Genomic DNA, 15,320 nt, shown 5'->3' with positions numbered 1-15,320 from the left:
CCACAATTGATGTTCTTGCATAAACTGCCCTTCTCTGCAAACTTACATAAAAGTTTTTTCCCAGTTTGCCACATGGAATACTTGAGATAAACACCAACAATATTCAGGCCTGTAGAATTCATGGAGTCTGCACTAGTGCTGTCTGAAGCTTTAGCGCTGCATAGGTTTTGACAGGAAGTTTGATGCGATGTATGTCAAAAGAAAATCCACTGCGTAAACGAGAACGTTGTTTCTTTGTAGTTTATTTTAAAGTAAAGTATGTAACTTCTGCGCCACTACTACATGGAATTGCAAAAATAATGAGTGACACAGTTTTTACACACATTACACACAATAAAATTGTCTCTGCATATTAAGCTGGGATAAGAGAAAGTACTTTAACAAGGAAACAATGAAACGCATTACATTTAAGTATGCCGTTTAGGCATCTACTGTATTTGTTTGGGTTTTCTTTATGCACTTGTTTAAAAAACAAAAAACTATGTAGAATTACAAGAATTATTATAGAGTTTCTTATTAATATCATGTAAGATGTATTAGCTCCAGGTGCACAGTTTTGTCTCCCCAATGCACCTGGATTTTAAGATGTGATGTTCAAGCTGTCAAAATTTAATCTGAAGAAACTAGGCAATTTTCTGTAAACCGCTGGCTCAGCATTTGTGTGAGTCATCTGGCACTAAAGTACATGCTTCAACTGAGGGAAGTCATCTCATAAGAAGTCTTGTAGGGTGTGTTGCAGCTGAGAAACTGTTCTAGCAGAAAGACAACAAGCAGAAAAGATTACCGTATGTGCAATTCCATAAAGCATGTCAAGTGACAACCAGTTGCAGAAAGTTTCAAGGACGAATGAGATGAGAAGTCCATCGATGGCTGTTTACTGTATCCTGGTAAGCACAATGGTGGTTCAACGGTCTGGGTTATTTCAGGTAATGGTGTTGGGGATCTGGTCAAAATTGATGGAACAGTGAGTCCTGAGAAATAAAAACTGATTTTGATTCATTTTTCCATGCCCTCTGGAAAATGACTGATGGCAAGTTCATTCAGTATGGGATGCCAAACACTTCAAACACAATTAAGACCCACTTGTAAAGGAAATCTACTCATGAAACACTTAGAGACCTGACATAACTGAAGATCACTTTGACTGATAATTTAACTAATTTAACTTAAGTCTAATTTAACTGAATGGTAAAGATTTTACAACAGGACTACCTGAAAAATGTTTTCTATAGGGCTGTTTACATCGAATATGAATGCCATTCACAACAAACACGTTTTGGCACTTGTCTACTTTTTGGAAAAAATTGCCAGATTGACATCTTTGACCATTGCACGATGATGGCTGTGCCAAGAGCACCTGCGTTCTGTTCCATTCATTACGCTGAATCTAGATTTTTAATGCAAAAACGCTTTCAGCCTCAACTAAGGCTATTATAATGCAAGGCTATCCTATTAAATGCACAATTTTTTAATCTAAATGTGGACACAGGCTATACTCAAGCTCCAGCGGATATAAAGATTATCAGTGAATAACGACTTAAGTTAAATTATATATTATTTATCTAAAACCTTAAGTTCCTTCATTGAACAATCGCCGATCCGAGAGTGCTGATGTTTAATAAAACAGCTCTGGGACACTTCAATGTTTGTATCACTACATTTGTCAGTGTCCGTGGCATCCAGACAGGCTCAGTCTTAAACTATTTTAGTTAGTAGAGCAAAAATAGATCAAATAATTGTCCAGATTGTGTCTAAAATGTAAACCACTTGATGCTAACTTCTTGTTATTAGAACTATTGTATAAAAGCCTGTGACTGAATCATAGCCATGCTGATTTTCAGTACAACAGTACTCTTGCTCGTGTGATATTGCTTAAATGTACATGTTTGTAACTGGTTTAATGCCATATAGTATTTTTATGAGCAAATGAAGTCACTGCCCAAATAAACCACTTTAAGCATCATTTTCTTCTGCTTTTGTTGTTGTCTTTGTGCCTATGTTCCAAATGTAAGGAAATATTCCATAAAACAGATTATGCTGAGAACTAAAGCAAATGAAATTATGTCTAGTAATATTGCACTCCCAAATCAAGAGTTTTGGTATTTTATGGAGCTTTTTCTTGATTCCAGCAGATAAGACCCATCTGCTCTCAGAAAGTTGTCCCTAATGCACCATAATCCACTGAGCTCGGCAGCATCCACAAATAAACCAAGAGCAGTTCTATCAACAGTATGCAAATGTTCTAGCAGTGCCATCTCATGCCTGTTCTCGTGTGTCCCTCTTTAGGAGCCCGAAGAATCCTCAGCAGAAGGTCATCAAACGAGTCATCGGGGTTGAAGGTGACTTCATCAAGTAAGTTTGTTCTAGTTTGTTGTTTATATGTCAAATGGTACAATTTGTTAGAGATTTTATGCCCTAGATCAGTGGTTCTCAACTGATGGGTCTCAAACTGAAATGGGTTGCAGGTCTGATCTGATTGGGTCTTGCAAACAGCAGGGGTAAAACAATGCTAAATGCAAACAATAATGTGCAACTAACCGTATAATCGTTAGAATAGCAAAATCCAAATCTTGGTCCTGAAGCTAAACTAGTTGAGAACCACTGGTCTAAATGGCATTATGGTAATTAATGGTTCCGGGGTTGTTTAACTTGTGACAATCCAAGGTTGTAACAACTTGTAATGGCAGGGCATGTTTGGTTGTGCACTTAAATGTTGCCTAAATGTATTTAGTCATACTAAACATCCCTCTATACACCAGACAAACCCTAAGAAGGATCTGTTTGAGCTTATTAAGCATGCTGTTTTAGTCTTGTTCATCTTTAAATGCATTGCACAAATGCACCATTTAGCCGAAAGTGTCATTAAACATTAATGTTACTCATCAAACCATTCATGGTCAACAACTGCATCTCAAGGTGATCTTGGGATCTTATGAGGAAATCCTTGGTGTGATGGCTTTTAGAGATTATTTAATGATGGGCTAGATGTTTTCTGGCTGATAGGAACATCTTAAAACACTCTTGGACCCTTATACAGTAAATCAACTCATGAAGCACATACTGTATGAGTGTCCATATACTTTGGGCCATATAGTGTAGATAGAGTTGTGGTTACAAATAGGGTTACAGTATGGCTGGTATGATTTTTTTCAATCAGAAGTTGTAATGTGACTAACATCATCTACACGCAAAATGTAATTACGTGAATTACTATTTATTTAGATGAAGTACTGTTAGTGAAAATTTTATATTTTTATAATTGATATTATTAAAATATTTAGCCTAATAACCAAAGATTGGGAGACCAAATGTAAACATTTAAGAATTTTTCATTGGAAAATCCCATATTGGCCTCTGATCTGTATATTGGGGGGAGGGAAAGTGCACCCCATTTCTCATAATATATCCTCCTCAATGTCTATAATGGTAATGGCCCTGCTCTTATGGAATCTGCAAAGATCTCTTCTACTGTATTACACGAGCGCTCACATAAGTCTCTACAACTGATATGAGCTATTGCCATGTCAGAAAGTCATCTTAAATATAAAACAAAGACTGCAGCAGCTGTGCAAACATTAATTATTGATCTTAGATTTAGAGAAAGGTCCAAGAACCAAATGCAGCAGTGGTGGATACAGTACATGCATCTTTTCAGCTGTATCATAAACAACTGAGAATGAAACTAATAGTGTTCATCATGGCCACAGTTTTGACAGCAACACGTTCAGACCGGTAATCAAATAATTAGCAGTGCTTAATATTGCACCGCTCTTAACCGTTTACTAGACATCACTATTACTGTTGCTTATTGCCCTATGTATTATGCTTTTCTTTCTTATTCCCAATGCAAAAGGAGGTGAATATCACTAAACTGTCTATTTAATGTAATGGCAGTGGATAGTGCCTCATTTAAAGGACCCAAAAGATTTACAAAAGTAGTCCATGTGACTCATGCTTCTGAAGACATACAATAGGTTTTGGTGAGAAACAACCCGGAATATAATTCATTTTTCAGAGAAAATCTTACCCTCGGTTGCACATTCCTGAGCGCTATAGTAGAAACTTGTTAACTATGGAGCTTTCAAATGTCATGTAAACACACTGTCTGTTTTCTTTTTAATAAGCTTAAATATATATATATATATATATATATATATATATATATATATATATATATATATATATATATATATATATATATATATTTAAACACTTAGTAGCTGCGTTTCCAACCATTTTTATATACGTTTTTTTAAAATTGCGCATACGAAATCCTCAATGGAAACACTTGATATGCAAATAAACTTTCAAAATTTGCTTAAAATTTTATGTGCTAGGAGGAGGTGGATTTTCTACATTTTCGCATTAGTTCAAATGCGAATTAAGTTGATGGAAAAAGTTTATTCGCAAAACGATTACGTGTTTTGACCATTTCTGCACGTTACGAATGTTAGACAACTTCATGTGAATGACCCAGTGAAAGACAGACCTTGGCACACAATTCTTTGGACATAGCTCTTGACATTCGGTGTTTATCACACAGCTGGTCTTTAAAGTGGGTCCTCATAATCCATCAGAACAGTTTTGAGTGCAGGTGCTCCATATATGCGGAGGATGGTGTTGTATGGGCATCACATCCATTTCAGCCCTCATTATATCAGATATTACACTTGCTCTGCGGCATCTTCTGGCAGCATCTATTAAAATGAGGTACAATTGCTCCAATCCTGCAAATAAAACTCTCCCTGAAGCAAGGAGGTCATTCAGCTGCTCCATCATGACAAGGCAGCTCCCTAAAGATGATGCACATGACATAGTGGATGGAAACGCACTACGATTCTTATTTTCTTTAGTCTAATTTTTAGAAACGCGCTCACAAAATGAGAAACATTTTGATGGAAACCCATTGTTCTGTTTTTTTTTAGCATTCCAACACAGCATTGGCTCAATCAATGGCAAGACGTTACATTTGTGTAATCCCAGAGATGACCTACAAAAACTTTGTTTCAGGCATCAGTTTCAAAGGATCTTTGCTTGATGTCACCACCACAGGCAGATTTAGCCACAAATTGAAGTATTTATTAAAAATTCAACACAAGCATACAGTAGATTGTTGCTTTCATGGAACTCTCTTAACAGCCTTGATGTGCTTGAATTCCCCTGGTGTGCTTTGTAATGTATAGAGATTGAGATATTATGAGTTCTTTGAAGAAGCTTCATTACTGATTTGTGTTTGGACTCACTGATTCTTGAGTACTAGGATAAAACACATGAAGTCATTTTGGATAAGTCTGTAAACGGATATTTATGTTTGGATCCAATCCCCTGCTTTTTACATTTTTTCACAAAATGTGTGTTTTTCCTTGCCTAAATGTGGGTCAACATTACATACAGAAATAATGTGTGAAACATTTATAAATATACATATTTGCAAATCTGGCAATTCATAAATGAATGATTTGAGAAAGCACAATGGATTCAAACTAGTTTTCAGCTCCATTTATTGAAACGACACCTCAGTCAGATTGTATATTCTAAAGTGGTTGAAAGATAACTGTGTTGACAACCATATTTTGCATACCACACATATTAAATGTAGAAGCTATTAAGTCTTTCTGGTTTTATTAGGGTTTTGGAACACTGATGTAAGCGATTGCAGGGTAAAGTTCTATAGTGGTGAATTGAAGACCACAGCAAATGTCCTGTCCATGTAGTCACTGACTCAGATAGCTTCAGTTCTTGCAGTTTTGCAAGTCGCTGAGGTTTCAAGTGTTTGTCATCATGCAAATTTTCGCAATCCTTCTTGTCAGAAAGCAAATGAATGAGTCTCTCACTGAACCACAAACTTCCCAGGTCTCTTTTATTATTGTTTCACATCCATTACCCAAAAATGCTGTGGTTTCCCTGTAGACCAGGGACCTACAGGAGTGTGTGAGATCTATTTGCTGGAAAACCATCAGGTCATATATCACAAAGCAAATATTCTTGTTGGATGTTTCAGGCAATTGCTTTCACTTTTGTCATTGCAGACTGCAGTGTTACCTTCACTTGATGCATTATACACCAAGATATGTGTGTGTGTGTGTGTGTGTGTGTGTGTGTGTGTGTGTGTGTGTGTGTGTGTGTGTGTGTGTGTGTGTGTGTGTGTGTGTGTGTGTGAGCGTGTATTTATCACTTTGTGGGGGCCAAATGTCCCCATAAGGATAGTAAAACCCGAAATTTTTAACCTTGTGGGGACATTTTGTCGGTCCCCATGAGGAAAACAGCTTATAAATCATACTAAATTATGTTTTTTGAAAATGTAAAAATGCAGAAAGTTTTCTGTGAGGGTTAGGTTTAGGGGTAGGGTTAGGTTTAGGGGATAGAATATAAAGTTTGTACAGTATAAAAACCATTATGTCTATGGAAAGTCCCCATAAAACATGGAAACACAACATGTGTGTGTGTGTGTGTGTGTGTGTGTGTGTGTGTGTGTGTGTGTGTGTGTGTGTGTGTGTGTGTGTAAGGAGTAAATGTATGTCCTTTTTTCACTTTATGCCCTTTTCAAGACAAACTATGCACTATTTAGATCTTTCACAGATTGTAAATTGATCCATAGTCAACATGAAATAAAACTGACCATATTTAATTTAATTCACATTCTTACGCTCAGCGTCAATAATTCAGTGGTGCATGTTATTTAAAAAATGGTCTTCGTACTCTTTAATCAAAATGTAATAACTTGCTTTTCTTGTCTTGACTTTCTTTTTCCATTGATGTCTCTTAATGTTACCCGATTGCCATATAGCAATTTAGGTGTTCTAGCAAACTCAGACTATGTAACACCCATTTATAACCATCTAATCAATTCTCTATGTATAGAATTAGTCCCGCCCCACATTTTTCTTCAATGAATATCATGTTTCCCTTGAAAATATGTCACATTACTGTAAGTAAAATGTGTTTAAATTAGCAATTCACATTGACTTAAATGCTGTATAGATTTTTAATGCTGTTTTATGAAATATTTTGATTCTGAAATATTGACACGACTTCAGCATGTGGCAAAGCACTAATTGTACATTTATTTTTCCCGCAAAACACTGTAAAATGTCACACATTTGATTAAACTCTGACATCCAGTTCCTTCTAGGCCGGCATCAGTGAGGGTCAACTCAAAGATCACAGACACCTGATTGTCTGCAATACATTCAACTGTTACTTAGATTTTGGCATGCTGTTAAACAAAAGGATCTGCCTGGTCCATATCATCCCCTGTGGGTGATTACATTATCATCCCTCCAAACCCCACAGGTATTTACAATACCCTCCAAATCAAAGTTTTTGGGAGCTTTCTGGAATCTCTTCCACACCCCCCGGCTGTGAAACGCCAGTTAGAGATACACTCACCAGCCACTTTATTAGGTACACCTGTTTATCTATGTTTTCATGTGATTTATCTAATCAGCTAATCATGTGGCCACAGTGTAATAAAAACATATAGATACGTGTTAGGAGCTTCAGTTAATGTTCACATCAACCAAAAGAATGGGGGAAAATGTGCTGTCAGTGATTTAGACCGTTGCATGATTGTTGTTGCAAGATGGGCTGATTTGAGTATTTCTGTAACTGCTGATCTCCTGGGATTTTCACGCACAATAGTCTCTAGATTGTAAAAAGAATGGTGCAAAAATCATCCAGCAAGCAGCAGTTCTGTGGGCAAAAACGGCTTGTTGATGATAGAGGTCAGAGGAGAATGGTCAGACTGGTCCAAGCTGACAGAAAGGTGACCGTAACCAAAATAACCACACGTTACAACAGTTCTATGCAGAAAAGCATTTCTGAACACGCAAGACATTGAACATTGAGGTGGATGGGCTACAACAGCATAAGATCCTTCCGGGTACCACAATTATCTGCCAAGAACAGGACACTGAGGCTGCAGTGGGCACAGGCTCAACAAAACTGGACACTATTGGAAAAACATCACCTGGTCTGACAAATCTGGAATTCTGCTGAGGTACTCAAATGGTAGGCCCACTGCTGCCAGTTTTCTGTTCTTGGTTGACAGAAGTGGAACCCAACATGGTCGTCTTCTGTTGTAGCCCATTCGCCTCAAGGATCGACATGTGTATTCTGATCACTACAATTGTAAAGAGTGGTTATCTGAGTTACCGTAGCCTTTCTGTCAGCTTGAACCAGTCTGGCCATTCTCCGTTGAGCTCTGTCATCAACTAGGTTTTTTCGTCCACAGAACTGCTGCTCATTGGTTGTTTTTTGTTTTTCGCACCATTCTCTGTACACTCTAGAGACTGTTGTGTGTGAAAGTCCCAGAAGATCAGCAGTTACAGAAATACTCAAACCAGTCTGTCTACAATCATGCCACTTTCTAAAAATTCCCCATTCTGATGGTTAATGTGAACATTAACTGAAGCTCCTGACCCATATCTGCATGATTTTATGTACCAGTTAAACTACAGGATTAATATTTCAACTGGTAGCTCTCATCTCCAAACAAGAACAAGAATTTGCGAAAAGCGTAATGGCAATCTACCAAAAGCATTTTTTTCTGATATCAATATTGAGATCAATATTTTAATATTTTATTTAGCATTTCAGGATACCTTGATATGATTAAATTTTGCAGTACAATATTTGCCAAAGCTTGGTGATTCTTATCTCCACAGATTTCACTTGGTCTTGACGAAGGTTGGGCGTATCACATCATCTGGCCACCCAGTCGGTGGCAGCGGACAGAGCCATCACTCCCCCTGAACGACGACCCCTGTTGAACTGTGATGGAGCAACAGAGGACAATTACTGACTGAACTTAAGGACTATCATATATAACCATCAACCCTCATGAGACTATATAAATGTTTTGTTTAAAACCATGTGGGCCAAATCAGTGCCAAGGAATGAGTCCTACGGTAGTAACTTAAATAGTTATTGTAAATTGTACATATTCCAACCCTTTGTGCAGGTTTGTGCTTTTGGTCCAATTTGATGATCAAATTCATAGAATAGAGTTAAACCATGTACTGTATTATACTTTCAGTTTTGACAAATAAAATACATGTGATACAATGGGATACAAACATTTGCCTTAATTATTTATTTATTTCTAATGGCTAATTGTGTCCAAAAAATATATATATATTTGGCAACCATTTAATTGATGTAGTCAAATTATCGACAAACTAGTTAGTGAATTGGAAAATGCTGTGATCTGCAATACTTTAAATCCTAATTTCCATTTTATGGCAATAGATTACCTAAGAGTCCAATTAAGTCTCATAGATAATAGCTAGTGTTATACTTAGTGATATATCTGACATATCCACCTGTTCTGTGCTGTAGATAAAGTATGTCCATATGCACAAACCCTATGTAAAAGCAAAATTGGCTACAATTTTATATTGATCTTATGCTACCAAAGATAAATTTGTCCTTAAATGCCATAGCTATGAATTTGCAGATTGCTCCTAGAGGGAAGGTAGAATACCATGCTAGACTAAACTCGATCAGATTTAATGTGAGTGGCCACAGGTCAATGCGGATATTCGCACAAGGCTGTGATGAGTTCAATGGCTGTCAAACATAAATCACCACAGACAACCTTAGGGCTTAAGTGAATCAGGGAATGGGCACAAATCTTAGGATACTGCAGAAACAAAAGATAACGGAGATGAAGCCATGCAGCACTTGTGCATACATACATGGGTGATTCTTCCATAAGGGGCACTGTTAACTACTTGAAATCTTTACACATCTTATTCAAACCTTTTTTTCACATATGTTAAAATCCTAGACATGTATGACCTTGATCAACCAGTTACCTTCAAATGTATAAATATAAAAAGAAATTGATTGTTTTTGCAAAGTAGAATTTCACTGTCGTTGACAGTTTCAAACTTTTTTTAACAGAAGAATGATGAGATTTTTGGTTTTATTTATTTAATTATGGAAGAAACTTTTTCCTATAAAATCCTCTTAAAAGTCAGAAAAGTTCCCGTATTTGAAGTATCACCCGTATATGGAGAAAAACATGTTTTTCATGTCTGATATTCTGTATTATCTTCTCATCCTGTGTAAACAAGATGTCTTGCTGCGGTGACAAAACATGAGTTCAATATCAAGCTTTTAATCTTCTCTAGAAGGACACGGGGAACAAGCATGCCATAGCTGCTTATTTTAGTACCCACAAAACTCTGTTGTATGGAAGCAATCGCTCATTGAACATGACAACCACATTAAAAACCCACAAGAGGAAATTGAAGGCTCAAATTGAATTTACCTTAGAGTCAAAGAGATGTGTGCTTTCAGTTGTTGATGTAGATGCAAGATGAATGGTGTATCTTTCTCATGAAGCTTTTTTTGTGCCGTGGAGAATCCACATACATTCTACATCCTACATTTCTTTTTGTATTTAAAATGGGCTTAGGTTCACTTGTTTTCTGTATGAAATGTTGACTTTTTCTTGAGTTTGAACATGCATATCCTTTTTGTAGAATTTGGCTTTTGCAATATTTTACTAAATGTTGGACTGTCACACTGCTGTAGTTTTACTAAATAAAAAGTTTACATTATACCATGATACTGGGTTCTGTCATGGAAAACGTCTCGGGTTATGACTATAACCCTTGTTCCCTGAGAAGGGAACGAGACACTGCGTCGTTGAAAACGACTCTTTGGGGAACGCTCCTTAGCGTGCCTCTGAATTATGAATGAAACTATTCCAATCTTGATTGGTGTTGCGCCATGACGTAACATGTGACGGCATAACCGGATGCATAAAAGTGACGCCGGTACACACACACATTAGCCTAGCGATGAAGCAAGCCGCTCTCAGGCATTGAGGGGTGTGGCAGGGCGACGCAGTGTCTCGTTCCCTTCTCAGGGAACAAGGGTTATAGTCATAACCGAGGCGTTCCCTTCCGAGGGAACTTCGCACTGCGTCGTTGAAAGCGACTCTTTGGGGAACGAATGCCCACTAGGCCACGCACCGAAAAAAGGCCTGCCCTAGAGTGAAACTGAACTCAGGCACTCAACTAGGGCGAGGGCACACGTGCGCCAGGCGTACTAGGGAGGTGCAGACTATAAAACCTGATGAAAGTGTGCGGGGTAGCCCAACCGGCTGCCTCACAGATCTCCTGGAGGGGCACTCCCGATAAGAGAGCCCTAGAGGACGCCATGCCTCTAGTTGAATGAGCCCTTATGGCCAAAGGTGAAGGCAAGTTAGCACCTGTAGGCCGAGATAATAGCCTGAACAATCCAATTACTAATGGTTTGTTTCAAGGCAGGGAGCCCCTTCTTAGGTGACCCAAAACACACTAACAGTTGGTCCGACCTCCTCCAAGAAGAGGACCTCTCGAGGTAAATGCCCAAAGCTCTGACAGGGCAGAGCAAATGGAGCCTCTCTTCTTCTGCCGACACATGAGGTGGAGGATGAAAAGCCTGCAGGACCGTGGACCGTGCCGCGTTAGAAGGCACCTTAGGCACATAGCCAGGTCTCGGGTGCAGAATGGCTTTAACTCCGCCAGGGTCAAACTCCAAGCAAGCTGGTGTTACTGCCAGGGCTTGAAGATCTCCCACCCTCTTTAGAGAGGTAATAGCTAAGAGAAAAGCCATCTTGAACGTCAGGTCCTTGGGTGAAGCCGACTGAAGGGGTCCGAAGGGGGCCAGGGATAACCCTTCGAGAACCACCGCCAGGTCCCAGGCAGGAACCCTGGACCTGGTTGTCGGTCTCATCCTCCATGTACCACGGAGAAAACGAATGACCAGCTGGTGCCTCCCCAGAGGCCCATCACTCAGTGGTGCATGGAAAGCCGAAATGGCAGCCACGTACACCTTAAGTGTGGAAGGGAGAGACCCGCAGAGAAACGATTTTGAAGAAACTCCAGAACTGAAGCCACCGGGCAGTTAACTGGATCTAATTCATGTTCTCTACACCAAGTGGAGAACACATTCCACTTGAGGCCATATAATCTCCTAGTAGGCGGAGCCCTAGAGCCAAGTATGGTTTCAACCACCCCGCTGATAGACCAGCATTTAGGTACTGAACCCCCTCAGGGGCCAGACCCACAGTTTCCACAGCTCTGGACGAGGGTGGAAAACTGTGCCCCCTGCCTGAGACAACAGATCCCTCCTCAGAGGAATCTGCCATGGCGGAGCTATCAGGAGTGAAATTATGTCTGAGAACCATACTCGGGCCGGCCACATCGGGGCAACCAGAAGTAGACTGATGCCCTCTTGGCGGACCCTTTCCAGGACTCCGGGAGCAGAGCGATCGGGGAAATGCGTACAGGCGAGGCCTCGGCCAGGCCTGTACCATGGCATCCAACCCCAGTTGGGCTGGATGTGAGAGGAAGAACCAAAGTGGACAGTGGGGCGTCCCTCGAGATGCGGATAGATCCACTTCCGATGGTCCAAATTTGTCCCCTATCGACTTCACCACCTCTGGATGAAGTCTCCATTCCCGGGCCTCAGCCCCTGCCTCGACAGGATGTCTGCTCCCTGATTCTGAACCCCGGAACATACATTGCTCTGATAGACAGTATTTTCCCTTGGGACCAAAGAATTATCTGATGCGCCAGTCTGCACAGAGGGCCGATCCGAGTCCCCCTTGTTGGTTCAGATAAGCTACCACTGATGTATTGTCCGAGCGTACTAGGACATGGTAACCTTAGATGTCTGGAAGGAAGCTCCTCAGAGCCCTGAACACAGCCAACATCTCTAGACAGTTTATGTGCCAAGAATGATGATGGTCCTGCCACAGACCCCTGGCAAAGCGACCGTCCATGACCGCGCCCCAGCCAGTGAGGGAGGCGTCTGTCGAAGCGGTTTTCCGGCGACATGACGCTCCCAACACTGGCCCTAGGGACAGGAACCAAGGTTTCTTCCATATTAGCAGAGAACGAAGGCATCTGCGCGTTACTCTGATTATACTGAAATGGATTCCCCTTGGGGAAAACCCCTTGGCTTTCAGCCACCACTGGAGGGGCCTCATGTGTAGAAGGCCCAAAGGTATAATGTTGGATGCCGCTGCCATGAGGCCCAGCAGTCTTTGAAACTGCTTTACAGTGATGGCCTGGCCTAGTTTTAACCCGGACACCATCGCCAGAACGGACTCGATACGTGCAGGAGACATGCGTGCCTGCATCGTAACCGAGTCCCACACAACACCCAGAAACGTTGTGCACTGGGATGGTTGTAACACACTCTTTTTGTGTTGAGTCTCAACCCCAAACTTCGAATATGGCCAAGGACGACATCTCGATGCCGAACCGCCATTTCTCGAGACTGGGCCAGAATGAGCCAGTCATCGATAAAATTCAGTATCGCGGATGCCCTGAAGTCTCAGAGGAGCAGGAGCTGCATCCATACATTTGGTGAATGTGCGGGGAGAGAGTGCTAGGCGAACGGAAGAACCCGATATTGGTAAGCTTCGCCCCGAAGCGAACCTCAGGAACCTCCTGTGACATGGAAGGATGGGTACATGAAAATAGGCATCTTTTAGATCTATCGTGACAAACCAGTCCTCGGATCTGATCTGACTCACGATGACAGGAATGGTAAGCATTTTGAACCTGAACCTCCTCAAAGGCCGGTTCAAAACACTGAGATCTAAAATCGGCCTCAACCCCCCATCCTTTTTTGGAACTATAAAGTACCGGCTGTAAAGACCGGACTCCCTGTCTGAATGAGGAACACGTTCTATGGCCTCCTTCAGCAGCAGAGATTGCACTTCTTGTTCCATCACCTGAGCCTGCTCGGAACCACTGTAGTCTGCACCACCCCAGAGAATTTGGGGGCGGTGCCCGAACTGCAGTCTGTACCCTGATTTTATTATATGCAGGACCCATGCAGATATGTTGGGAAGATGATTCCATGCCTCTACAAAATCTACTAAGGGAACCAGCCTCTCGAGGCTGGTCTCGGGTGTTTTTCGAGCACTGTTCTCGACTTCCTGAAGCGGAAGACCGGCAGGATTTAGTCGATACGGTTCTTGTGACCACAATTGATGCTTGTTGGGTTTTTTTTTTTGACACGAACGGCACGGTGTGCGTTCAGCTGGAAATTGATGTGGCCCGAAGCGTCAGAGACGGCGGAAACCAACACCGATTGTGTGCGGCCATGTAAGCCCTACTTATTAAAGCAGATGTATCTCTGCAGGGCTTACTAGGCAGCGCCGGGGTTTTAGCCCATATCCCGTGCCCCCAAATCATCGTCTGTAATCAAACACTGGGGCTGGAGATACGGGACGAATGCGGTTTACCCCACGATCTCGTTTTAGATATCTTTGTGGAGATCGGGGAAAAGCGGCAAACCCCGGCGCTGAGGTTGTGATCTGTGCCGCAGGAAACGCACGTCTAATTTGCTTTCAACTTGCGTTCCCTGCTCATTTTGTGGCCAGCTGATATTCAGTCTGGCCACGGCACACGTCACAACCTCAATCAGCTCCTCATAAGCTTGGCCAAAAACTGGCGTGCTTGGCTCACGGTCGATCCGCATCGATGCTGAGCATATCCACTTCCTCGGAAGCAGTGAGCTCAAGCAACGGGACCTGATCATGGGCAGAAGAAGCGCGACGCGGGCTTCTGCACCACTCACAGTAGGCTCAGGATCCTCAAACGAAGAATGAGAACGTGCGCAGCAGTCTCATTCTCATCTGCAAATCCGCTGCGAACCCCGCGATTTCAATCGCCGCGCTGCCTCAACAGACGCGGGACCAAAACCGTGGGGAACGCGAGCCTGACCGTGCTCATTAAAGCACGCCAACCGGAGCGCAGCACTCTCATGGGTAATGCTTCACAACTTTCACAGGCAGATCCCTCGAGAGCTGCCTCAGTGCGTGCTAGCGCTCCCAAACAGTTCACACATAAAGCGTGCGTGTCCCTACACGTAATGAAACGAGGGCAGGGGTGCACGCACTTCTTGAACTGTTCGGTGGCCATAATATTTTTAAATCAGACAAACAACACCAAATAAGACAAACAATTTCAACATAGAGCGCTTGCTGAAGAGCGAAAGCTAATGTGTGTGTGTACCGGCGTCACTTTTATGCATCCGGTTATGCCGTCACATGTTACGTCATGACGCAACACCAATCAAGATTGGAATAGTTTCATTCATAATTCAGAGGCGCACGCTAAGGAGCGTTCCCCAAAGAGTCGTTTTCAACGACGCAGTGCGAGTTCCCTCGGAAGGGAACCTGGAAATATCAATGAATTTTAGAAATGTAATTCCAGGCCAAGAAAGCAAATACCATTTTTAAGGTCATGGAAAATGTATGGACATTTCTATAGTGAATTTTTATTTTCCTAGTTATGCTCTTCTCT

Source organism: Xyrauchen texanus, chromosome 49 (genome assembly GCF_025860055.1).
Source record: "Xyrauchen texanus isolate HMW12.3.18 chromosome 49, RBS_HiC_50CHRs, whole genome shotgun sequence".
In the NCBI taxonomy this organism is placed as follows: domain Eukaryota; kingdom Metazoa; phylum Chordata; class Actinopteri; order Cypriniformes; family Catostomidae; genus Xyrauchen; species Xyrauchen texanus.
Note: the sequence above shows the minus strand (reverse complement) of the source record.